Source organism: Carassius carassius, chromosome 18 (assembly GCF_963082965.1).
Source record: "Carassius carassius chromosome 18, fCarCar2.1, whole genome shotgun sequence".
Classification (NCBI taxonomy): domain Eukaryota; kingdom Metazoa; phylum Chordata; class Actinopteri; order Cypriniformes; family Cyprinidae; genus Carassius; species Carassius carassius.
In genome coordinates, this window is record NC_081772.1 from 2,775,584 (window position 1) to 2,802,870 (window position 27,287).

At 39.6% G+C, this 27,287-nt stretch overlaps 1 long non-coding RNA gene across 1 annotated transcript in view; it reads right to left on the reverse strand.

The window, feature by feature from the left end:
* Positions 1 to 2,465: 2,465 nt before the first annotated feature.
* LOC132091769 (uncharacterized) overlaps positions 2,466 to 27,287 on the reverse strand; it is a 38,134-nt gene continuing 13,312 nt past the window's right edge. Inside the window, exons 2-3 of the long non-coding RNA XR_009422124.1 lie at positions 3,736 to 3,850; positions 2,466 to 2,559 (exon numbers count right to left, since the gene is read on the reverse strand). This is a non-coding gene — a long non-coding RNA (uncharacterized LOC132091769). The remainder of the gene's footprint in view (positions 2,560 to 3,735; positions 3,851 to 27,287) is intronic.

The following is a 27,287-nucleotide window of genomic DNA, read 5'->3' on the forward strand; positions in this document are numbered from 1 at the left end:
AAATTACTTAAAATTCTTGAACGTGTGAAGTCTCCTCATGAGATTAATGGAGAAGTATGTCATTTCAGTGTTTTGGAATTGCAAAAATAATGACTGGGACTCATTTCATATTTTGAATCATGAGTCCTGACTGATTTATTGATTATCAAGTCTGGATATATGCCGGGTTATAATGCCCTGCTATATTATTTTTTTATATATATAAATTACTGCTGCCATTTATTACTAGAACATACTGTACATGAATATACAGTACACTAATTAACATTAAAATTTCATCATCATAACATTGAATTTTCATCATCACTACCCCAGTCTTCAGTGTCACATGATCTTTCACAAATCATTCTAATATGATGAAAAACATTTCTTTTTATTAGCGATGTTGAAAACAGTATGTTGTGTTGCTTCAAATTTTTGTGGATTTTGATGAATAGAAAGTTTAAATGAACAGCATTTATGTAAAACAGAAATATTTTCTAATAATATAAATGTCTTTATGGACACTTTTGATCAATTGTTGTCCTTGCTAAAAAAAAAAAAAAAAACAGCAAAAAAAAAAAAAAAAATACTTTTGACCAATAGAATACATGTAATTAATTGTTCCTTTCTGCGGGTGATGATTGCATGACATTAACAGTAGCAGTGAAACAAGTTTGTCAGAGTTTTGTGAATTAGAAAGTTTTTAATTTAGTCATGCAGAAATGCATGAGAATTATTTCATTTAAATTGCTATTTCAGTCCATTCAATGTGTGGCTAAAGTGAGGATGATGTGCACAGAAGTGGTGCAACCTTCAAGTGAATTAATTTCTTAAAATGTTCATTCCACCACAGTCATAGCAACCAGATATTCAATTTACTAGCAACTAGGAAAGTCAGACAGCACAAACGTTATAAACAACCTCCATAGATTCATTTCACTTTCCAAAACAAAGCAACAGATCAATGAAGTGATTTTTTTTCATCTTCCATGCTGCTTTTTGATTTCGTGAGGTAGTGTGATTAAAGCGTGTGGCTGTTAACTGACTTGATTTTTAGAAGGATTGAGCTTTGATCGAAACACTTAAGCTCAGGTTGCCTGAGGAGATGCACACATGCTTTTTCAAAAAGATGGTGTAAATAAAGTTAGATTTTTGGACATTGATTAATAAATTGGCAAAGTAGTTGCAGCACTACTGTTAGGCAAAAGAACTCTCTAGAGGAGAGCAGAAAGGTAAAAAGCAAACACGAACTTAGGTTTTGAATTCAGCAGAAACTCAAAGACAGATCTTCAAGTTTACAAGCTGTTACAAAAGGAAATGCATTCTCCTTTTAAATGCATTCACTGAGACGGACTAGAAACAGACGGCTGAGAGATTAAGGGTTCACAGGCGATATTAGGCAACACACGGGAATACAGGTCACTGCTTTATATTCCATTTGTGAAATGAAACTGCAATGTTTGCTTGGCAAGAGTGGCCCATCGTTACAGTAACATATTGGTTGGTGATGTGACACTCATTTTTATTATTCATATATTTAAGACATTAAATCATGTTTTTTGTTTTTCAGGCACTGGTCAATTTTGAGATTTTGGGCTATTTTGCTTTCGTAACTTAACGTTTTTTAAACCAATAAAAAGAAAATATCAAAAATGCACATTTAAATGACCATTTTATTACACTGATCTAAAGATTTCAATTACAATACATATTCCTAAATGCAGTTTTCTCAAAAATGTGTTTATATAACTAACTTTATATTTAAAAAATTATATAAAAAAAAAAAAAAATCCTGGCTGTTAACAGTATTTTCTACTTTATGGAATCATAAAAACACTTTTAATAACTAAATAACTCTTAATTTGTCAACTAAATTTTGAACATGGCTGCAATGTTCAGATTTCTGTGCAAGAACACAAAGCAGCAGTAAACAGTGGGAATGAAGTCAGTGATGGTTTGTGGTAGTGCCGTACCCTGTAAATCGTGTCATTACAGCCACTGTGCATCAGTAAATGCACTAAACCTTTGAAAACAGCAAAGGGAGAAAGAACAGGAACAACATTTGTTTACAAGCGGACTCTAATACATGCTTAAAATTCTTCGGTTTGTACCCACGATTCAGTCTTAGAAACAAACACATAAAGTTTAATGCTTCCCAGGTAAATGTTATCATGACTGCTGTGTGAGCCGACATCCCTGCTGATATAAGCCGTGTTTCATGACCCGTCGTTCCAACCAGCACACACTGGGATTGATGCCTTGACCAGATGTGAACGGCTGTTACACAACTCAAATGTGGCATTAGTTGTTAAGCGATCAATATTGTGTCATATGCAGCTTGTTATACCTTTCTGTGGAAAAATAAGGAAGACTATGACATTAATTGGATTAGATTAAAAGCATTGTTCACCGAAAAATTTTAATTAGCTGAAAATGTACTCATCCTCAAACCATCCAAGATGTAGATGAGTTTGTTTCTTCATCGGGACAGATTTGGGGAAATATAGCATTCCATGACTTGCTCAGAAATGGATGCTCTGCAGTGAATGGGTGCCGTCAAAAGGAGAGTCCAAACAGCTGATAAAAACATCACAATATTCCACAAGTAATCCACACCACTCCAGTCCATCAGTTAACATCTTGAGAAGTGAAAAGCTGTGTGTTTGTAAGAAACAAATCCATCAAGGCATTTTAACTTTAAACTAAAATGCAAAAACTAATAAACAAACTAAAATTCAAACTAATAACTTCAAACTAAAATTTTACCCATTAAATCTCTACTGGCCAAAATCCAGTGTCCATAATCCATAATAACAATCCAGTGAAAAAGTACATCTGTTGTCTCGCATCTCTAAATTTACTAACATATTTGTTTAGAACTGTTTTGGTTTGTAAACAGTTTATAATCTATGCTTATTTCTCTCCTGATTCAGACAAGATTACTTTTTCACTATGGATGGAGGACTTGTATTTTAGCCAGAAGCAAACATTTGAATATAAAATATCATAAGATGGATTGCTTCTTACAAACATGCAGCTTTCCATTACACAAGACATTAACTGATGGACTGGAGTGGTGTGGATTACTTGTGGATTATTGTGATGTTTTTATCAGGCTCTCATTCTGACGGAAACAAGAAACAAACTCATCTCATGTACATCTTGGATGACCAGATGGTGAGCTAATTTTAAGCAATTTTTCACTATATTGTACATGACAAACCATTTCAGCAGTTTTCCAAAATAATAACTAAACCTTGAAATTTCTGATTTATTTACGGAAATAATCAGGTTAATATTAATGAATTTATTGTTTTATCAGCATTTAATATATATATATATCTATATATCTATATATCTATATATATATCTATATATATATATATCTATATATATATATATATATATATATATATATATATATATATATATATATATATATATATATATATATATATATCTATATCTATATCTATATATATATATATATATATATATATATAATAGTTGTAAATGAAAAACAAAGAGTACGTTTTACAAGAAAATGTCATTCTTTCTACTTAATGTTTCTTTTAATATTACTTGCTATTTCTATGTAATTTTTTTTTAAACTTTTTTTAAAAAAATTCAAAAAGATTTTTTTTTCTACTTTCGACAAATTTCACCCTATTTCGATTGTATCCAGTAAAAACAAACAGTTCCATATGTTCCACAGAGAACTTTTAAAGGGAATTACAAATGTTCCTGCCTGACCTCTGCATCCCTGCATGCTTGCATTGGAATAGAGTTTCTGTTCTTATTTAGGATGCTGTGTTTGTGCACATGCTGGGTTGATTGGCCATGCCTCACCCTGCTCGATCGTTCACATCTGTGGAGATGAAAGGCGAAGGAGAGAGGCACGTTCATATGCCAGAGGAAGCATTTCATTGCATGCTGTGCAAAAACAACAAGACTGTGTGTGTGTATGTGCAACACACTCCATTGTTTGAGCCACCCAGACACACAAAAACAATCAGTCAAAAAGAACAAGGTTACATCAAAATCCTTCTGCTATGTCATATGGGTCATTCCCAGGTACAAAAGTTCAACATTTTTGGGTCAGTAAGATATATTTTTTTTATGAAATAAATACTTTTATTTAGCAAGGACCCATTAAACTGATCAAATATCAAAGTAGAGACATTTATAATGTTACAAAAGATTTTAAATATTGTTCTTTTGAACTGCTGTTTTCAACATTGCATGGTTATTAAAGAAGTCATGTATATGTTGTATATGTAACTATTAGCTAAAATAGTATGCTATTATTTCATCATTAGAAAACTGACCATTTATTCAGAAACAAATTTTTTCTCCTTTTTTAAAAATTTATAGGTTCCTTTTCAGGAACTCGAGCTGCGTCGAAACGCTTTTGTCGAAACGCTTTTGGGGAACGTCCCTGACGAGACCGACTCTGAATATCGTGTGCAATCAGTCCATCGGAAAGGCGTGACGTCACGGGCGGGGTGACGTAGCGACCAGGAAGCTATAAAAGCACGTGCCGTGCAGCTGGCTTCAGCTTCGAATCTGTCAGCAAGCGATCTGTGTGTGCATGTCAAAAGTCTGTCCTGTTGGTCCTATTTATTGTTGTCTGTCCCTTAGCTTAAAAAAGATCGCTAAAACAGCTCAATATGCCTAAGCAAAAGCAAAAGACCAAACATTTGAAGGGCGATTCCAAGCCACGTTACAGATTGTGTGTTCCTCCCTGCCCTCGCTACATTACGAGCGGGGATACACACAGGCTGTGCGTGGCTTGCCTGGGATCGAAGCACGCTGAGTCGGCTCTCGAGGGGGCCGACTGCCCGCATTGCGAACGTTTGCCAATGCGGACGCTTCGATCCCGGAGGGCTCTCTTCGAGGAGGGAGCCTTCACCAGCGTTCCTCGCGGTGCTGGCCCCGCTTCTGCCGAGGCAGAGCGGCTGCTGCACTCGTGGGGTTCGCAGGTGGATCTGTCAGAAGGAATGGAGACGGGCCAGTCCTTATCTCCTTCCTCATCTGCCAGATCCGGCGCCCAAACCCTGGGTTCGGAAGCACGCTCGTCGGTTTCTTCCCCCCAGGGTGAGGGATCAGCTCTTCACCTCTCGTCCTCCGAGGAGGTCGATGTGGAGACTGTTGCTGGGGATTCGCCACCCCTGTCGCCCCAGTATTAGGAGCTTTTGGAGGTGGTCACGCGTGCAGTAGATAAATTAAGATTTCGACTGGCCTGCTGAGAAACAGACTGAGCCGCAGAGAAGCAAATTAGACGAACGCTTTCTGCGGCCGAAGCAACCACCTTCACGTCGGAGCCTTCCGTATTTTCCCGATCTCCATGATGTGTTATCGAGATCGTGGAATCACCCGTATTCGACCCGCCTCTTTGGCCCTGATTCACTATATTATGGCAACGTGATGGGGCTGGGAGAGCGTGGTTATAGAGCGATGCCACGGGTCGAACAGACGCTCGCGGGCTATCTGTCACCCGGTTCGGCCTCGTCTCTAAAGGCTCCGACATTGCCCACTAAGCCGCTTCGAGTTACATCATCGCTAGTGGGCAAAGGTTATGTGGCAGCAGGTCAGGCTGGGGCGTGCCTTCATACTATGGCAGTCCTGCAAGCTTTTCAGGCTGACCTGCTGAGAGATGTCGATGAGGGGGAGGGGATTAAGTCTGAAGATATTGAAGAACTCAGAAAGACCGCTGATCTCTCCCTCCGTGCTACTAAGGAGACCGTTCGCGCAATTGGGCGGTCTATGGCAGCCTTAGTGGCCGCGGAGAGGCATTTGTGGCTGACCCTGTCAGAAATTAAAGAACGAGACAGGGTCTGCCTCCTGGACGCCCAGCTTCTAGCCTCGGGCCTGTTCGGCGACACAGTTAATACTGTCGTCGACAGGTTCCAGGAGGCACACAAGCAGGCGGCGGCGTTCCAGAGTTTCCTCCCTCGTCGCTCTCGTGGTGCATCTGGGCGGGAGATGACCACGCCACATACCGGCTCCTCACACCGGGAAGCGCAAAAGCAGAGCGTCGCCACTCGTGCTCCCCCACGTCGGGACCGAGGGCAACGACGCTCTGAGTCGGGGGCTTCTAGGGCAAAAAACGATTTAAGATCTGTCATCGAAGCCCGGAAGTCCTCGACGAAAAGATCCTGACGCCAGGATCCAGAGGGTAGCCCCTGCTGGGGTAGAGCGCGGTTCACCTCATTATACGGTGCCCGTCTCACCTCAGTACCCTCAGGAGGTCGGTCTGCCAACCCTGCCAGAGCTTCAGGGCGCAGCGGCCTCCAGCGAGCGCCACCCCCAGTTACTTCCGCCCGTGAGCGTAGCGGAGCTGGGATGCTCGCCGCCCCTTCGGGGGCCTCTTACACCAGAGGTCAGTCTCGAGAGACTGATTCCCTTAGTAGATTATTTAGCAGCGTGGAAGCTACTGCTAAATGTATCTCAATGGGTCCTGCGTACAATAGAAAGAGGCTATTGCATTCAGTTCGGTCATCCACCACCGAAGTTCAACGGGGTTACACCGACTGTGGTCGGCCCCCAGCAGGCTCTGGTTATGGAACAAGAAGTGAATACCCTATTAAGGAAGGAGGCCATCGAGGTGGTCCCTCCTCTAGACAGGGAATCCGGATTTTACAGCCGGTATTTCATAGTTCCAAAGAAGGATGGGGGGTTGCATCCGATCTTAGACTTACGTCTCCTGAACCGCTCAGTTATGTCACTGAAGTTCAAAATGCTCACTGTCAACCAGGTTGTAGCTCAAATCAGATCCGAGGACTGGTTTGTCACAATAGATCTCAAAGACGCATACTTCCACAAAGTCTATCCTTCCACAAAACACGAGGTTTCTGAGGTTCGCTTTCGGGAGCAAAGCTTATCAATATCGAGTACTTCCCTTTGGCCTCGCACTCTCACCCCGCACGTTCACGAAATGTATGGATGCGGCTCTGGTATCCCTGATACCTTTTGGCCTGCTGCACATGAGACCCCTACAGTGGTGGCTCAAGTCCAAGGGCTTTTCCCCGAGGGGAAATCCACTTCGAGTTATCAAGGTCACGCGGCGGTGCCTTCGTGCCTTAGACATGTGGAGGAAACCTTGGTTCTTGAATCAGGGCCCGGTGCTGGGAGTTCCTTGTCGCCATGTAACGCTAGCGACAGATGCGTCCCTCACCGGTTGGGGTGCGGTCATGAGTGGCCACCCTGCCCGCGGTCTGTGGAGTGGTCGCCATCTAACATGGCACATCAATTGCCTAGAGATACTAGCGGTCTATCGAGCATTGAAATATTTCCTCCCAGACCTGAGAGGTCACCATGTGTTGGTGCGCACCAACAACACATCAGTGGTCTCTTATATCAATCACCAGGGGGGTCTGCGTTCACGCCCCTTGTACAAGCTGGCACACCAGATCCTTCTGTGGTCCCAGGGCAAACTCCTCTCGATCAAAGCAGTGTATATTCCTGGGAGATTGAATGTGGGAGCAGACATACTGTCGAGACAGGGGCCGAGGCCCGGGGAATGGATGCTTCACCCCGAGGTGGTGAAGCAGATATGGAGAGTATTTGGCACAGCCCAGGTGGACCTCTTTGCGACTCAGGAGACATCGCAATGTCCCCTCTGGTTCTCTCTAGTTCATCCAGCTCCTCTGGGACTGGACGCTATGGTACAGACCTGGCCGAGGCTTCATCTGTACGCTTTTCCCCCTATCGCTCTGCTCCCGGGAGTTCTGGCGAGAGTACGCCGGGACGGGGCCCGCCTACTACTAGTAGCCCCGTTCTGGCCGGGCCGAGTATGGTTCTCAGATCTAGTCTCGCTCCTCGACGGCTCTCCGTGGGAGATACCGATCAGGACAGACCTACTCTCACAGGCGCAGGGCACGATAATTCACCCTCGCCCGGAGTTGTGGAAGCTGTGGGTGTGGCCCCTGAGGGGGCACAGCTGTTAGCAGCTGGTCTTTCAACCGAGGTTGTTGAGACCCTACTCCAATCCAGAGCTCCCTCTACGAGGAAACTGTACGCCCTGAAGTGGAAGCTCTTCACTTCATGGTGCAGAGACCGCCAGCTTGACCCAGCAGACTGCCCAGTTGGTACAGTTCTGGAGTTTTTACAAGCCAGGCTCTCTGCGGGGTTATCCCACTCCACCTTAAAGGTTTACGTGGCTGCCATAGCTGCTTTCCATGTCCCTTTCAATGGTCAGTCAGTGGGTAGACACCCCCTAGTTACACGTTTCCTCCGCGGTGCGCTGAGGCTGAGACCTGCAGTACGATCCCGTGTTCCCCCCTGGGATTTGGTTGTGGTTCTAGAGGCTCTTTGTAAAGCTCCATTCGAGCCAATACAAGATATCTCAGATAGACATCTGACAATTAAAAATGCCCTGTTACTGGCAATCACCTCACTAAAGAGAGTTGGAGATCTTCAGGCCCTTTCGGTGGCCCCTACTTACTTAGACTTTGCCCCTGGTATGGCCAAAGCATTCTTATACCCTCGAGCGGGTTATGTTCCGAAGGTTCCCTCTGTTACACCACAACCTATCGTACTGCAGGCCTTCTGTCCTCCTCCCTTTCGGGAGCCAGACCAAGAGAAGCTAAACTGTATGTGTCCAGTGCGAGCACTGGACGCATACGTCCACAGAGCTGCCCTGTGGAGAAAATCAGACCAATTGCTTGTTTGCTACGGTCCTTCTAACAAGGGTTCTCTTGCCACCAAGCAGACCCTTAGTCGTTGGATAGTCGAGGCTATCAACGTCTCCTATGAGTCCTCTGGTCTTCCCCCTCCTTTGGGGGCCAAGGCTCACTCTACTCGGGGTATGGCGGTCTCCAAGGCCTTCTCAGCAGGTGTGTCCCTCTTGGACATCTGCAACGCTGCGGGGTGGTCCACGCCCTCCACATTTGTCCGATTTTACGATCTTGACATGAGAGCCACGCCGGGCTCTTCTGTTCTCTCGTCTTAGCTGTGCTCTTTTGACTACACACTAGGCAGGGATTTGGAAGTCTGGCAGCGTGGGCACATCGTTCCCCAAAAGAGTTTCGACGCAGCTCGAGTTCCTGAAAAGGAACGTCTCAAGGTTACGTATGTAACCCTAGTTCCTTGAAGGAACGAGACGCTGCGTCGCAGAGCCATACTCCCGGCACCCCTGCCGGCGCTTGCTTCCCTACTCGAAGCTGAAGCCAGCTGCACGGCACGTGCTTTTATAGCTTCCTGGTCGCTACGTCACCCCGCCCGTGACGTCACGCCTTTCCGATGGACTGATTGCACACGATATTAAGAGTCGGTCTCGTCAGGGACGTTCCCCAAAAGCGTTTCGACAAAAGCGTTTCGACGCAGCGTCTCGTTCATTCAAGGAACTAGGGTTACATACGTAACCTTGAGACGTTTTCTTGTGTCCTCAATATCACTTGTTAAATTATCTTCTAAGTCATGTAATGTCATGTAACTCAACATAAGCTGAATTCAGAATAACAATCAATTTGTTTCTAACTATGTTTTCTGTCATATTCTGTTGCAATTTCAGCCCATGACACCATTTTTAATGGTTAAACTAAGAAGTCTACATTTTGACAATGACAAAGTTCACCTGCTGATAGATGTTGGAACAGCATCTTTCTCCATAGACAGCCATTCAGTGCAAACACAAAGATGTAATTCTCAAGTAATGCAAGTTTGTAAGTGGATCATCAAGCATTTTGATCATTGTATAAAATATTTTGTTCCATCAGTCATACTCAGCCTGTGCTGTGATAAGAGATGGAAACTTGGCTGGCCATCCAGTGTCTAGAGTATAAAGAGAGATTGAGCACTAGAAACAAAAGTTATTGCTATAAACGGTGGTAATATTTATCTTGTAACCAGAGATCTGACTGTGAAACAAGGCGAGCTGTCTTCTCTGTGCTAACGTCCTGCAGTTGCCAGACGACACACCTAATCATTTCTTCTGCTCCAGTCAGAATCTGACGCAAGTGCAAAGTGTTTCTGTCAGAAGATAACAAAAGATCACAGTCGATGATCTCCTGCAGTTTGACTTTAAAAGTGCTCTGAATGCATCATCATGGCATGTTTGTGCTTCTGTTGAAATGGTGCGTCCTGCTCCAGTGAATGCACTCATGCATATTCTGGGAAATGAGCAGGGTTTTTACATTAACTGACAGTCAGAGGTTTACAAGCCAACTAAAACTCAAAGCACTTACAGAATGAAAAAATATAAGGCTGGAACATCTTTTATTTCGTAGTTATTTTTATAAAAAAATAAATATTTATTTTTATAAAGCTATCTAAAAACATGGGTGGACATTCTGTGGTTCTGCATGACAAACTTTTTTTTCTATTCTTTTTTTAATGTCAATATTTATTTTTATAAAGCTATGTGAAAACATGTGGTGGATATTGTGTGGAGGCATACAAATATGTCTAATCAGTTGAGGGAAAATGTTGCAATGTTTAAGCCAAAGCCCATAGAGTATATGGTTTAAATGGTTTGTGATCTTTCACATAAAAAGTCCAAATGTATACATGCCTCAACTGAGATCTGATGCAGATATGAATCACACAGCGCTGCTGCAGATGAACATGTGGACAGATCTGTACATGTACTTGTAATTGATGATTAAGTGCATTCATATTTTCAGGGCTGTTATCAATCACATATTTAATAAACATGGTAACAACACATCCTTAAGCAGAATCCGTTTTAGATTTCGCTTCCTTGTCTTGACCAGCATCTTTCATCTCCTGCCAAATTTCTCCACAGAAGTGTTCACTTTAACCTTTGCATGCAATGCATAAGGCAATTTTTAGCTGTTTTAAGAAAGGACTTAATGTACATAGAGTTGCTTAAAATACAGGAAGACTTTGGATGTGGAGGTAAAGGGAAGTAAAGGGAACTATAAAACTATATCTTTTGTGAAGTTGACTCCCAATAACATCTGAAAACAACAAAAGTTAAAATTAGCACAAACGCCTCAATGCAACATCATAAGCTTATTTTGTAAGTTCAGAAAAGCATTTCACAACTGCACTTTTTGACTGGCAAACATTAAACCTGTAAAACCTATGGAATATGAAATGATGAAAAAAAAAGAAACCTTCAAAACTAGTTGTCGTCGGTGTTGTTGCTGACAATCAAATCCAATACATCAGGTTTTTATGGCTCATTTTTATGATATAGTAAGAATATAGAGCTAAGCCTTTTTTTGCACAGGCCTATCTAAAGGGTTAATGGTCCCACCTAGTGATCAACTGTTAAAATAACAAATTTTACCTCTTCCCAAAAGGGAAAACCACAAGCAATCAAGAATGCATGATTTTATGGTGTCATGGCTTTGCAATCAAAAAATGTTGTTATAAATGGAAGTCAATGGGGCAAAAACAGCCACAAACCTTAAATGAGGGAGAACATTTTTAAATCTAATGCTGCACAAAAACTAACAATGCATCAAAGCCAATGTTGTTACTAATCTTTGACATGCCCAAGACTGTGATAAAAAGGTAAAAAAATATCCAGTCCACAATCACTTTTTATATTGAAAATATGTAATTTTGTGTGTTTTTTCCCCCAAATCAGTGACATAATTGATAAACTTGGTAATTAAAGAGTTAAAATCTTGGATTTAAAAAAAAAAAAAAACATTTGGTTGTTTTGATCAGGACTGAGGTTGATTAATAGATTTATGCAAAAAAATTAGGAAAAAAAAAAATTTATCCGATACATTTTTACAGCAGTTTAATTTACGTAAGGAAAGCGTAGTGAATTTCCCCACAGTGTATTGTTAAGTTTTTGAAAATTGTCAAAGCATTTTCCCAAAATATGTGTCAAAATAAGATTTGTCACCAAAAATCATTCCATTTGCTGAAACACAGAGAAAGTTGTGGCCAAAATAAGACTCAACTTTTAAGGGTTCATATCAAGAATATGATATTTATTAACAGACTGAACAGGAACAACTTTTTATCTTAACATCAGCTCACACACCCAGTCGACATTCCTTCGGGGAGCGCTGTAGCTCTTTTATTTAATGCTTTTTTTTTAAATACACTATAAATATATGTGGGATTATTAGCAGGAATCATACCATGTGTCATACTTGCAGGGACAGTATGCTTGAAAATAATATTTAATATATTCCATTGCATTCATTATTTGTAGTGTGCCAGCCACCCAATAGCAATAAGATTTGTGCTTCTGATAGACCTAATGTCTCAGCTTTCAAAATCAGTTTTATACCGAAACACAAATTATGTGTCTTACAATAATGTGTTTTTCAAGCTCTTTAATGATCAGATCGCTGTATTTATGTGAAATAATTAAATTAATCTGTTTCTTTGTGAAAATTCCAAATAGGCTATGTGAAAATGTATTCTCGTAATATTTCGACTTTATTCACAAAATATTTCAACTTTATTCTCGTAATATTTTGACATTATTCTCGAAATATTTCAATTTTTTTCTCGTATTAAGCCTATTACCTTATTCTCGAAACATTTAGACTTTAATCTCGTAATATTTCGACTTTATTCTCGTAATATTTTGACTTTATTCTCGATGTATTTTGCCTTTATTCTCAAAGTATTTCAACTTTATTCTCGTAATCTTAGTTTTTTTGATTGTTTTTTTTTTACGTTTTTTTTCATGTAATCTTATTTTTTTGTTGTTGTTTTTTTCAGCGTGGCACTAAAACGCCGTCGTAAAATATAAACCCGGACTTGTGAGTTATATAGTCAGAATTGTGCAATATAATGTTGCAATTGCGTTAAGAAAAAAAGAAAAAAGAAATAAAAAATAATGAAAAACAAGTCTGAATTGCAAGATATAAACTCACAATTGTGAGGAAAATAGTCAGAAGGGTGAATTTCTTTTTATTTTGTTTTAATCAAGCAGTGGAAATGGGCTTCCATGCAAACACTTGGATAGCTTACTTGAGGCTATATAAACACACACACACACACACACACAAGTCTGATCCATGCGATCTACTCATCAATAGGCACGACATGGCACAAAATAGAACACTTCCATTGTAATCAGTGAAGCTGCAATGGCGCCAAAGTAGACGTGTGTAAACTAACATCCAATTTAAATGATGCATTTAATGTTGCATGCACTAATTTAAAACATATTCTCTAAACAAGAACAGTGACATGATAGATCCATTTGATGAAGTTAAATGGATTTTTTACTTACAAACGGTGTGTGTAATCTGTGAAAAAGCAGGATTACAGTATGCTGTTTTAATGCCTTTCCTCCTTAATGTGTGAACGTTTGGGCAAATTAGAATTTTGAGCTCTTACAGTAACACAAGACTGCAGGCTATAATCCTCATCATTTTCACGTCTGAGAATTTGCTTCTCATAAAAACGATTTGTTTGACGCAAGAGAATAAATCAGTAATTTAGCCATTTAATACAAGCCTATGTGAACTAGTTAAGAGTTGCATTTGCAGTATTCAAGTGTGTGTGTGTGTGTGTGTGTCTTCATCTTTCATGCTCCAAAACTCATAAAAACCATACATCTGCTGCATAAATTTAAATGAGTACATGGCTTGAAATACGATGATTACCATGTTTTATTTCCTGGCTAAGGGATATTTGTGGAGAATGCACAGCTTTGCCTTTCAGCTATTGGCACACCTTTGCAACAATTGAAAAGGATTTAGGTAGATTCCCTAAATCATAAATTCATTCATGTTAGAAGGAAACCATTATGTTGTACACCTAAAATGCCCACTTGGGCCATTCATGAACTCAAAGACTTTTAGTACTGATGAGGAAATATAGAAGACTTTAGGGCCTGTTTCACAATGCAAACACAGTTTTTATTTTGGTACCCATTTTGAAAGGTTGGTTTCACTACAACAAAGATTGTTATAATTCTTAATAACCCATGTTACAATTTGCAAGTGCTTCAAATTAAAACATTTTATATCAAGTTTATCTTTTTGCAAAACTGAAGCTCAAGGGATCTGCCGCCTGATATTGCCGTATTCAGCAGTCGAGGAGTGAGCCCAACAGCACAGCCACTAGGAATGCCCCTTTCTATATAAAACAGCAAGACAAATGGCCCCTGTAAGGGAAGTAGGAGGTTAAGGAGACAGACAGACAGGATTTGAGTGCTGGTCTGATTAAAGTGCTCAGATAATCCACCTCAAAGCATGTAAAAGTACTCAACGTCAGAACACGGCCAGCTGTGAGGCTTCGTTTGATGAATTACAGGGAGTTTACACTCTCTTAAGTAAATGTAAATCTTTCTACCCTCCCTACAAAGATCCCTTCAAGAGATTTTATTTAATAGCAGTGATTGAATTTGAATCTGGTGGGCAAGATGCATCATTTCTGACCTGGACCGATTCATTTATTACACCACTGGCAGATGCAGACTGCTGAAACAAAGTGCAAAGTGCTGCACCTTTACATTTCAAAGCCTACTCATGGATTTTTAGTAAAAGCAAAATAAAAATAATGAAAAGTGATATATAACCTACTGTACTGTATGCCAAACTAAAGTTTGCATGGCAATCACTCTAGATTGTGATGAAGGACTCTTCAAGAAGGTTCGGTGACGTTTAGATGTGGTGAGTGATTGAAGGCGTTTCTGTAACAACTCTTCAGCATCATATGGGAATAGTGTTCATAATGTAGGATGCAGCTGGTCTTATAAAATGACCTCATATTCATTTGAGGCCATTACACAACCGTACACAGCAATCATTCGACATAATGAGAGCTATAAGGTATCTGCCCATAACTGTACTGAGCTCTCACTGCCTTGCAGTTGGCAAAATGCGTTATGGGCCGAACGCATCCATGTCTGTTCTTCATCTGAAAAGATTTTTAGAAAATTAGCATTTCATCACTTGCTTACCAATGGATCCTCTGCAGTGAATGGGTGCCATTAGAATGAGAGTCCAAACAGCTGATAAAAACATCACAATAATCCACACCACTACAGTCCATCAGTTAATGTCTTTTGAAGTGAAAAGCTGCATGTTTATAAGAAACAAATCCATCAAGATGTTTTAACTTTAAACTGTCACTTCTGGCTAAAATATGGGTCTATAATCCATAATAACACTTCCTTCGGTTAAAAAAAATCCATCGCCTGTTGTCATCTCACATCAAAATCTGCCTGTGAGTGAATTTTCATTTTTGAGGGGGAACTATTCCTTTAACATAGTGTCTCATAACTTCAAAATGTTCTGTCATGACAGTAGAAAACTGTAGAAGATATAGAAGTTACTTTGAAAACACTGTCATTTCTGTTTTATACAGTTTGTCTGAAGCTGACTATTTAAATATAAATCGGTTTCTAAAGTAAATTTTCTTTTGCACGCTGTTTTGGTTATTCAAACCATCAGTGTAGACCTATTCTGTTGAAATAGCAGTTCTATTATTGAAATGCAAAATCACTGCAATTGAAATATCTATTCTGACCTTGTTTGCCAGTAACAAAATCTGAGGATAAACCTCTGTTTTTACATTACATTTACATTTATGCATTTAGCAGACGCTTTTATCCAAAGCAACTTACAGTGCATTCAGGCTAACATCTTTTTCCTAACATGTGCTCCCTGGGAATCAAACCCACAACCTTGCGCTGCTAATGCAATGCTCTACCACTTGAGCCACAGGAACACTAAAGCTATTGACAGTTTCTACAATAAATTAATAAAACAAACGTACAACTTTTAGTGGTGCAAATAAAAGAGGCAAATTAAATAAAGAAAAAAAAAATACTTCACAGTCACTTACGCATCGTTATTAGTTACCAACGTTTTGGCAAAAGGTGATATAGTTTCTCCAGTCAAAAATTACACAAGCTTTCATTATGTGACATATCCCAAGCTAACTTCAGGTTTTAGTGCTACATATGTTTTCAGTTGTCCTGTTTATGTTGCATGTTTTTTTTTTTTTGCACTTATGCAATGCTTCATGCAGCTCTATTACAATGAAAAATAATAGTTTTAGGAAACCAATAAAGCTCATGGGGCACTTGTATTCTTTCTTGAAAGTTTTGGGCATAAAATTACATTACGTATGTTAACGGTTGCATAAAGTTTGTTTAGAACACCACAGATGACGTATAATCAATTCTGCAAACTACAATAATACTCAAATAAACAGAGATTGTAAAATTCTTTAAGATCAATATACACGCCCTATTGTCTCTATGGTGTAATAAATTTACCCGTGACTTTTGCATTTAGCCATAAAAGATAATATGACATCATTTTCGGTTCACATTCATGTGACTCGTTAAATTTCTGGTTAATATGAGATTGTACGGCTGATTTAGTGGCCGATTAATTTAACTACAGATGTACAGTAGTAAAATCTTTAATGCACTTCAAAAAGAAGCACTACCACAGTAGATCTGCAAAAGTACACTGTAAATGTGGGAGGTCCGGCGATACACAGCAGAAATTCTCTGCATTCATGTGAATTGTTATTTTATAGCTCCTTCCATTATGTTTGCATTCATTCCCACCTTGTTCTGTTCTGCTTCTTGGAAAATGCAATTTTACTGCATCAGTGTGATTTTGTGTTGCTCTTATGTATCCATTAACAACTGCAAGGCATTGAAAAAGACAGACTCGTTAAAGTGGGTGTTTCTTTTTTAGAATTTGATTTGGGATCAAAGTTCCACTTCAGAATTCTGACATTCATTTTGTTGTTATATACAATGGGCAAGTTTTAACAAGTCCAAAAACATCTAACAATCAATCTATTTCTAAAATAAATAATGGCTTGCAGTATTCATTACCATTCAAAAGTCTGGGGTTGGTAAGATTTTTTGTTTGGTTTTTGTGAGAAGTCGCTTATGCTAAGTAATGCTGCATTTATTTGATCAAAAATATTCTTACAATTTAAAATAACTGTTTTCTATGTGAATAGATTTAAAATGTAATTTATTTCTGTGATTCTAAGCTGAATTTTCAGGCATCATTACTCCAGTCTTCAGTGTCACATGATCCTTTAGAAATCCTTCTAATATACTGATTTGCTCAACGTCGAAAACTGTTGTCCTGCTTCATATTTTTGTGGAAATTAGGTTACTTTTTTCAGAATTCTTTGATGAAAGACAGAATTTGAATTAAGTAATCAAATGTAAAATAACACTGGATAGTCCTCACTGTATAAACAAATACAGATGAAAACTTACAATTAAAGAGGGGTGAGTGATATCTCTGTCTTTTGGCCACTTGAGAGTGCGTGCTCCCGACAGGAAGTGCATGCACAAGATTGTCCCAGGTCTTAAAAACGCCAAAGTGCAGTGCCCTTAACGCACACTAAATACTCCGGAGCAGTATTTGAGGCTTAGTGTAACCCATCATGCATCATGTTGTAGAAATAAATCTTTAGACTTTTTGCCGAGATCTCGTGAGAGGTCATGGAAAGCTTTTGAATGCATGTTAAAATATTAATAATAGTTCGATATTGCATATAATTTGGAGTTGCACATTTTACTGGTGCAAATGTGTATTGGTGATAATCTGTACAACATTTGCAACTGCTTTTTTATCACTTAATTAAAAGCAACACAAAATTAAATTCTGTTATCTGTTATAGAGACTATAACTTTTTTTAGAAGTTAATTTTAAAATACAAAGTATTGAAAATAAAAATAAAGCTCTGTAAAACCTTGCATTTTTACAACACTATAAGTGTGTCCCATCATGTAATGAAAAATTCTACATACACTTGTGGTCTTCATGCTCACTTGAACACTTGGACCAAATACAGGAAATACATCATATAAGTAGTCAAGTGGTCAAGTTCAAAGACCGCTAGTGTGGGTATTTGGACATGGGGACTGTTAATTGTTTACATTCACTAAAGATATAACTGATTGTGTTTAAGTGAATACTCGCAATGTCGAGTCTCGCTGTCTGAGAGGCTGCTTTACTATGTGTGCATGTTTTGGGTGCATGCTTAAAGTAAACCATCTCTCAGAAAGTGTGTGAGTACTGAAAGGCAGAGATGGGACCAAGTCACACATGTGCAAGTCTCCAGTAAGTCTCAATTCTTAACCTTCAAGTCTCAAGTATTTTTTTCTTGGGCAAGTCAAGTCAAGTCAAGTCACAAGTTATGTCAAGTCAAGTCAAGTCAAGTCAAGTCCTGTAGTAAGTCAAGTCAAGTCCAAGTCAAGTCACCTTATTATTGTAATTTTACATGCAGAATTTGATCTTAATAAAGTTAAAAGACAAGATATAAGTAACAGTAAATTAAAATAATTTGGATTTGCATTGTAAATACTCATGTTCCGTAAAATACATCATGGAATCAAACAAAATTGTAACTTCATAAAATTATTTATTTTTCACTTCTGCCAACAGAAATGTTTTACATTTTCAACATTGAGTCCATAAAACAAACAGAGGTGGGTAGAGTACCCAAAAACTGCACTCAAGTAAAAGTAAAAGTACTTCTAGAAATATTTACTCAAGTAAAAGTAAAAGTACTAGTCTTGAATAGTTACTTGAGTAAGAGTAAAAGAGTATCGGATAAAAAAATCTACTCAAGTAGTTAGTTACTAGTTACTTTGGGTCATATATACTGAGCCTATTTTTATTTAGATATATAGATAAAATGTATGTAATGTATGTGTGCGTGTATAAACGTATATATTTCATCAGCCTTTACTCCAATTTATGTAATTTATTATAAAACCCTGTCTGTTTACTTAAGTAACAGATATAGGTGTCATGCCATAACATATTTTTAATACGACTGACTTTATATTAAATGTGAATTTAACATTGAAAGTTAATGTGATATAAATATTGCTACTAATCTTTCATTGTTCAGAAAGAGAGCAAATAACATTTACATTATTAAAGATAATTTTCACTGACAGTCTAGATTTCAATCACTCTCAGAAACTCCCATTAAAATCACTGAAACTGTTAACACTGTGAAATCAATATCTTAATTAAAGATTCGTACACACATCTGCACTTTGTTGTTCCTGCGAGAGAATTCGCCAGAAAGAGGTCTCCAGTCAGTGAGCGAGTGAAGGAAGCACCGGCATTTTAGCGATGACTCATCTGAACGCCTCTGATTGGCCAATGCTTTAATAAGATCAAAATAATCATGTGTGATTGGTTATAATGCGCAGTGCTGTAAAAACACATCTGTCTCTGGCTCAGCGCCAGCAAGCGATCACAGATCTGAAGCAGCTGATGATAGGCTATGACTTGCTGAACGTACTTGCAACGGTGTGATTGTATTTAAATTAATAAAATCTTAATCGGCTATTAAGTAAACTAATGTCACAGTGGTATCGTGTACTGTAATCGAATGTAGCCCAAGTTATTACCTGTTAAACAGTAGACAGCACACGCGGTGTTCATCTAATAAGGATCTCCATCGCTAGCAAATAATAGCCTTTGCAGATTTGCTTTCAATTCAGTGCAGTTCCATAGCCCCGTTTTCAACGCTGCTGATGTTAAACGTTACTTACAACTCCGAGTGAACCACTTCAAACACTCAGCGCGTGCGGCAGGGAACTGAACGAATCCTTCAAACTGATTCATGAACCAATTTACTCGTTTGCCAATTGGTTTGATCAAGCCTTTGAACAGAATTGACTCAAAAGAATGAATCATTCGCGACTGGACATCGCTCATTGCCCAGAGAAAAGTAGACGGCGCGTTTGGAATAAACTGAAGCAGTTATAAGATTTATTGCATTAAGATAAAGTAACGAGAGCAGCGTCGCCCACAGTAACGAAGTAAAAGTACAGATTTTTCCCCCAAAATTTACTCAAGTAAGAGTATAAAGTACCCATCTTTAAATATACTCCGAAAAGTATTAGTTACCCCAAAAACTTACTCAAGTAAATGTAACGAAGTAAATGTAATTCGTTACTACCCACCTCTGAAAACAAATAACAGCTAAACATCCAACAGACTCATCTCTGAACACCCCCCCCCCTCCTCCTCCTCCTCCTCCTCCTCCTCTCTCTCTCTCTCTCACACACAAAGGACGTGACATGACATGACATTCAGCCAAGTATGGTGACCCATACTCAGAATTCATGCTCTGCATTTAACCCATCCAAAGTGCACACACACAGAGCAGTGCACACACACACACACTGTGAACACACACCCGGAGCAGTGGGCAGCCATTTATGCTGCGGCACCCAGGGAGCAGTTGGGGGTTCGATGCCTTGCTCAAGGGCACCTAAGTCATGGTATTGAAGGTGGAGAGAGAACTGTACATGCACTCCCCCCACCCACAATTCCTGCCGGCCCGAGACTCGAACTCACAACCCTTCGATTGCAAGTCCGACTCTCTAACCATTAGGCCACAACTTCCCCTCAAACACAGTTTACATACAACATTAAACTTTCTTACATTTCTCCTCTCTCTCTCTCTCTCTCTCTCTCTCTCTCTCAAGTTCAAGTTGCTTTATTAGCATGACATTTGAGTTACAGTATTGCCCAATTTAGCATTAAGATACAGAATAAAATATGATTACAATAAAATACAATAAAAATAGCAGCAGCAGATAATATTTCTAATATTAATAATAGTAATTATATAGAATTAAGAATATAAAATAAAACAGTTGAATACAATAAATTATCCCTTTCGTATGGTGTGTATGGTGTATAAATATTTAGCAGCTATTGTGACTGCCGTCTCATTCTCTCCAAGTATATAGAGTAGTTTCTCCGAGTCATTTAGAGACAAGAATGAAGGATTAAAAGCTTCAAACTGTGGGAAGAATGTTTCTCTTGTAGTGCTGTATTTGGGAAGTGTTTCTCATCCTCTGTTTGATTCAGCTCACAGTGTTTGCCTCTCTTCTCTCGGTAGCCAGGATCTTTTATGTCTACCAATCTCTATTTCCAAATCATGATCACTGAGTCGATATTTTGAAAGGATTTGTCTTTCTTTTGATTGCTTGAGTGATAAGTACTTTGCCAGTTTTGTGGTTCTGTTTAGGGCCGAATAACACTGGAGTTTGGTTTGGAGCTCAAATTCATTTTTTTAATTTTTCATCATAATTATATACTTCAGATTTTTGTCAATTAGTTTCTGAATGTTGGGGTTGTGATTGGAGTCAGACTCAGTTTGGCTTTCCTTCATCAGGTGAAGCACGAGTGTGTTTCTCTCTCACTCACTCACTCTCTCTCTCTCTCTCTCTCTCTCTCTCACACACACACACACACACAATCTCTCTCTCTCAGAGTCATTAAAGTCATTACCTCTATTACAAGGTATTGCACTTGCAAAATATAAGATTCGAGAGTCTTGTCTGCAAGCCGAGCACGATGTGGCCTATCCCACCATGTATGCGCCACCGGTATGCGCGCTCATAATGGAAGCAACGCGGTCGCGACGCGCACGCGGTGCGACACGCTCGACGCCTCAGGGGCGCAACTGTCCGAGCGCTTTGGAAACAATGAGAAAGCGGCGCGACTAGCGATTTCCACGCGTTTTTAGGCGCGAATTATTGACGACAAAAGCGATGACCCTCAGTACCCCTCAAGCTGAGACTTTGATGTGATATCTGATCTAAGTGGGCGTGGTCTGCGTAAGGTAGAGAGGGCATGACTGAAGATGTCATGACATGACAACGCGATTCTCAGCCTGCGCTCCAGCTGAGTAATCTATTTTATTTTTAAAAAATAATTTATATATTTTATATTCAAACTGAAAACATAATGTGATTAACACTCAAGTCATTCAAGTCATCCTGTCTCAAGTCAAGTCAAGTCCCGAGTCTTTAACTTCCAAGTCCGAGTCAAGTCTCAAGTATTTTATTTTTTGTCAAGTCAAGTCACAAGTCATAAAAATAGCGACTAGAGTCGACTCGAGTCCAAGTCACCAAGTCACAAGTCCCCATGTCTGCTGAAAAGAGTACTCTTTTACTGCTTATTGCGCTTCAATGGTTTAAAAACTATGAATTAAATTGGCAAGACTTAAAAACATGTGCAGGTACAATTCTTCAACTGTCCCTAGTGTCCTTCAAGCTGAACATCGTTGAAAATATACAAATAATGTTCACTAAGGAGTTACCAGCCTAAGCCATGTGCCGTGGCTCAGCTCCGGATGACCCCAGCCCAATAACAAAAATGTGGCAGTGGGTTGCACAGAACAATACATATTATCCACACCCACTCAACATTAGAAACACACAGAGAAAAAGCCAGTGGCTAGATTTCTGTTATGAGTGTTTATAAAAGGGGAGGCTTGTGATTTCAGCTCTTCAAGCATGTCATGTGCGGCAGGCATTTCCGAGGGGCGGAAGAGGAACCCTGTACTGCTATGGAGTCACCATGGCCTTCGTTTTTTCAAGGTCAGCCAATCAGACATATCTAAGCAAGCGTATGTTATGTCTAGAAGAAGACAGTTGAGCCACAGATATTCTCTTCCTGTCATAGAGTAATGTGTTCGGCAGACAGCCAATGATGGAAGACTTCTGAGCTACTACTAGAAAGTTACGGAAAATATCACTCCATATACCGAAAATAAAATATTGAACAAACAGATATGCACAAGGGAATCCAAGCAAACGGCATGGAATATATTTCAAGTGATGTTCAAATGTGAGTTGTACAATCATATACAATGAAGCAGAAACTAGCGTGCTCAGATATCATTCCCACAAGGAGGGCTAGAGATAAATATTGTGTCATTTCTGCTGTGCCAAAGGGATTTGTGAAATTAATGATGGTTTTCAAACAAGGTTTTTCAAACACTTCCCCTGTTTTTCTTCCACTGGTTTTGATGATTCAACAGGTTTCTATGAAAAAAGTCAACTGGAGGTGAAGACTAGCCTATGCGTATATTATTGATATGAAAGAATATAAAAAGCTGATAATATACTATTCTATCTCCATGTAAACCAGGGGGGGCAATGCTGTACAACCTACTTTAACAGGATGATCAGGATTTATAAATGAAAATTGACTACAAAATGCCATGATTGGTCAATCATACTCAAGTAATAATGCAATAATGGTTATATGTGTTTGGAAAAGTCATTCACAGTAACACCATTAAAATTACATATTGATATTTTCCACAAGAATGTCATAATGGTACATCCTTTTATTTATTTATATTTATAAATTTTTTCAGTGAGGCCATCCCTAAAGAACCTACAATTAGAAATCTTCAATTCTTACATTCTTAATTTTCATTATAAAGAATCTTGTGTGGAAGGGAAAGGTTCTATGAATCTTTACAAATGGAACCATCAATGCCAAAAAAGAACCTTAATTTTTAAAAGTGTACCACGACTAATCATGTCCAAACCTGCAGCTTTCCAGAAGAAGACAAACCTAGCAACGGCAAGGTCATGGGTTCGATTCCCAGGAAATGCATGCGTTTCGTACCTTGAATGCAATGTACAGTACTGGATAAGTGTCTGCAAAATGCATAAATGTAAATATGCAACACTTCAGTATACAATGGTTTGAAATGTTGATCATTACAAAATTTAAATTTTTTGGATGACAGAAAACACCTTTTGTAGACAAACTACACCAAGCACCTTGGCATGTCATGAGATGCATTAGATCCTCATCTTAAATTATGTAATCTTTACAAATAAAAAACATAACATGAAGACGCAGATTTCCTGTTTTCTAGTCCATAACGTGCTCCTTGAAAAAAAAAATCTTGAACCTAACTTACTTTTGTTGCACGATTTCCCTTTCTTCCCATTACGGGAAACTCCAGGCATTTGCATAACCCACAAAGCATGCTGATGAACCAACATGCATCCATCCAAAATAGTTTTTCCATGTGCAACAAGACGTTTCTGAGATGCAATTCCTCAAAGTTCTCTGCTGGCTGCTATTTTTTCCAGTAACTCCCTTTTAGAAATCACGAGGAGATATTCTGAAGACCTAAAAATTACAATGGTGCTGGGTTATATTTATAGCATCTAATGTATAAAACATGCTTTATATTAATTTTAGCTCGTGTTTTGACAAATGAAGTCATGCAAAAGGATGACATGTATAATCGTCCCTGGAAGACCGTTATTATTCTCTGTGAAGGATTTCAGTACTTCATCTGAGATACTGAATTGTGTGGAATACAGCAACATTAAATACCTACAAGTGTCGGTTTAAGCTTTAGTTATGATGTTTCTAAGGTGTTCTATGTAGTTCTTAATGCACTGAAATTCGTGGTTGCTACTGGACCAAATCAAAATATCTCAAAGTATCTGTGATAGTCTTGTCTCTAGATATGGCTTGTGTCCCACCTTCAAAAGCAGGCTAAGTCGGAGATAATTTCTGCTCTTTTTTTATCATCCACCAGGCCAGAATTGCCAGTGTAATCATATAAAAGAGTAGCAAACTCCTATCCTTAATAATTTACATGAGTTTAGCTATATATAGCTGATGTCTTTATTACCCTTTATTAATTTCGGTTAGAGGTTAGTTTAGATCACTATCCCAAACTCTGAATAATAATAGCAATGCTTGCTTTTGCAAACACCACTAATAAGGGCTGTAAATGCAGGACTGTTTTAGCATCATAGGTAGCTGTAGGGAGGCATGATTCTGGTTCTCTGACTCACAAACTCTTTATGGGAGTTATTGAGTTTCCAGACGCGGTTGATCTGGGATGAATTGTGGCAGTGGAAACATATCCTCCTTTCCCTGACGAGCCTGTTAGAATGTTCTAGTGAGAGACAGACCGACAGAGAGACAAGAAAGAAATGATGATATGAGAGAAACAATATGCGGCCCTGTTCTGTGTCACCTTTCCAAAAGAAAAGGTTTTCTTTACACAACCAGCCTGACATCTAGTGGCGACATGCACCCCAGTGTCTGCTTTAGCGTACGGTTCTCATCATATGAAAAATGAGCTCACATTATTGGTACTCATTTTGGAATGGTTACGCACTAGAAGTAGATTCCTAGCATAACGGGAAGTGAGTGAAGATTATAAATGGAATTATGTTCAGAATGGAATATTAGCATCCTACTGTTCAGTTGACACTGTGTGCCTACTATGTTTTAAAAATCACAAGTGAAACACAAATAAGTGGAATTAATCCACTATATGTAGAGAGCGAGAGAGAGAGAGAGAGAGAGAGAGAGAGAGAGAGAGAGAGAGCTTCTCAAGAACAGAGGACTCAACTGGAGAGAAGAAGCCTAACTACCCTCTTATTCAGTCCAGTGTCCAAGGAGGTTCACAGAGAGCCTAACACTCAGAGCTTACTGGCCTGTGAAGCTCTGCAGAGTGGAGGCCAAAATATATCACCTCTTAAATGAGAGCTGGTCTAGAGACACTCCGCACTAATATCAGTTGCCAAGGAGTCTCCCAGAGAGCCTAACAAATTAACATACTACACTACTGCCTAGCCGAGCTCTAGGAGTGTTAGCCTCAGAATGAATGACTCTCTAAATCGAGAAAACAGCTAACAACACCACACGCACAAAATATCTTGTAAGGAGGCTCACAGAGACCCCTCAACTCACAGATGCTGTCCTAGTGAAGGCCTTAATGAAGATAACTATCTGCAGTGAAAGGACACCTGATGACACTCGCAGTAGATAGCCGAGCTCTAGGAGTGGAGGCCTGATGACTCTCTAAAACGAGATGAGACCTAACTATGCCCCACACACATGCCGATGTAGCCCGAACAAGCCTAAACACACAATCAACAGTGGTGGACACTGCATTGCTATTGATGTTTATGGCTTTGCGAATCTACATCGGCATCAAAACACGGCAAATTCAATGTGTTCGCTTTTAGCTGCGATTTCAAAAATGGTGGTCAAAATTTCTGTTCATCTTGATGGTCATGGTAACCCCGCCCTCAGCCCCTGACACAACAGTTCTTGCTTCTAGACCAGCAATGGTTTGGTGCTACTTACGAACCCCTTTTCCTGGTTCGGAGCTGGTGCTTTGGGTGTTGAAATACAAAGAACCAATTTGAAACTAGACTCTGGCTCCGAACCAGCACTCAAACTGCTTTGGTGGAAAAGTGGTTACAGAGATCCTACAACCTGCAAAATTATGTCCTAGCGGAGCTCTGGCAAGCAGATGCCTCAATAAAGAGAGCTCTCTGTATAAAGAAAGAGTTCCTTACCTGTCTCTTGTAGTCAGTCTCATGAATGCATCATACCAAAGCAGCAACATTCCTCTCTCACTCATGAAACCAAAACAGAACTGACTAAAACTGCAATTCATCAACTGGCTGCTAAAGGCTGGCCCCAAAAGGGAGTCAGTCCCATAGACTCCCCATGTTCAAGTGCCCAAATTTACAGCAGAAAAAAAAAAAAATGTTTACAGCCTGGTACAAAAAGTGGTTTTGGTCTATATAGCTAATTGTGCCCTTTATGACAACTGTGGGGGGGGGGGGGGGGGGGTTATAACTCATCCATTTAAATTATATTAAGCCTTAAAGTTCTGCATAATTAAGGGTGCGGCCACTTGAGTGACAGGTGGATTGCTGCTTCTGTAACCACCATCGAGCTAGGTGGGCGTGGTTTCAGCAACCAGCTCCCGCCTCTTCACCCATTTTCGATTATCTGGGAGTGACGCGCTACCAAGATGCCAACGACTGGCTCCGCCCACTTTAGGCTTTAAAAACACTCTTCAGAAACCTATGAGTGACGTCACAGACACTACGTCCATGTTTTCATACAGTCTATGATCATACCTAAGGCATCCAGCTTGCTCGAAGAGAAGACAGCATTCCACCCAAAATAGCATCCCACATCAATTGAAAATAGGGATGACACAAGTGGAGCTTTCATTGAGAATTCCTTTCAACGAGCGCATTCTGCTCCCTCAGCAGCTAAACGCATGTGCTCTTAACTCATGTACAAACAAACATTTTCTGAAGACAAGAAAGAGGATGACGTATTCCACAGGTGCACTTTTATCATCATAGGCTGCCGCCTACCAATGTCAAGTCCATTGTTGTGTTTAGACTCATGCTTCAGACACCAGTCATGCTGGAGGCATTCCCCATAGCCCCTTTAGGGGACGCAGCGTGAGTTCCCTTTCAAATGGGAACGGTCCTGCTTCTACAGTATATGGCAGGTTTTGCATGCAGCTTGTTGCTAAAATAAATAGTGTCATTTAAACTAGTTGGCCTGCTAGCATTTAACATGAACACAAACTTTCGTTGATATCTTGGGGAATCACCCTTTCGAAACAAAGAAATAAAAAATAAAAAAGTGAGTCAGGCGGGAATGTGATGACACCTGTGCCAAAACAACATCTGAACCATAACAACAGATTTGTTTCTTAATTGCTCGTATGCCATTTTTAATCTGGTATTGGAAATGTTTTCTTACCGTCTAGATCTGCTTTGATATGATGTTGAC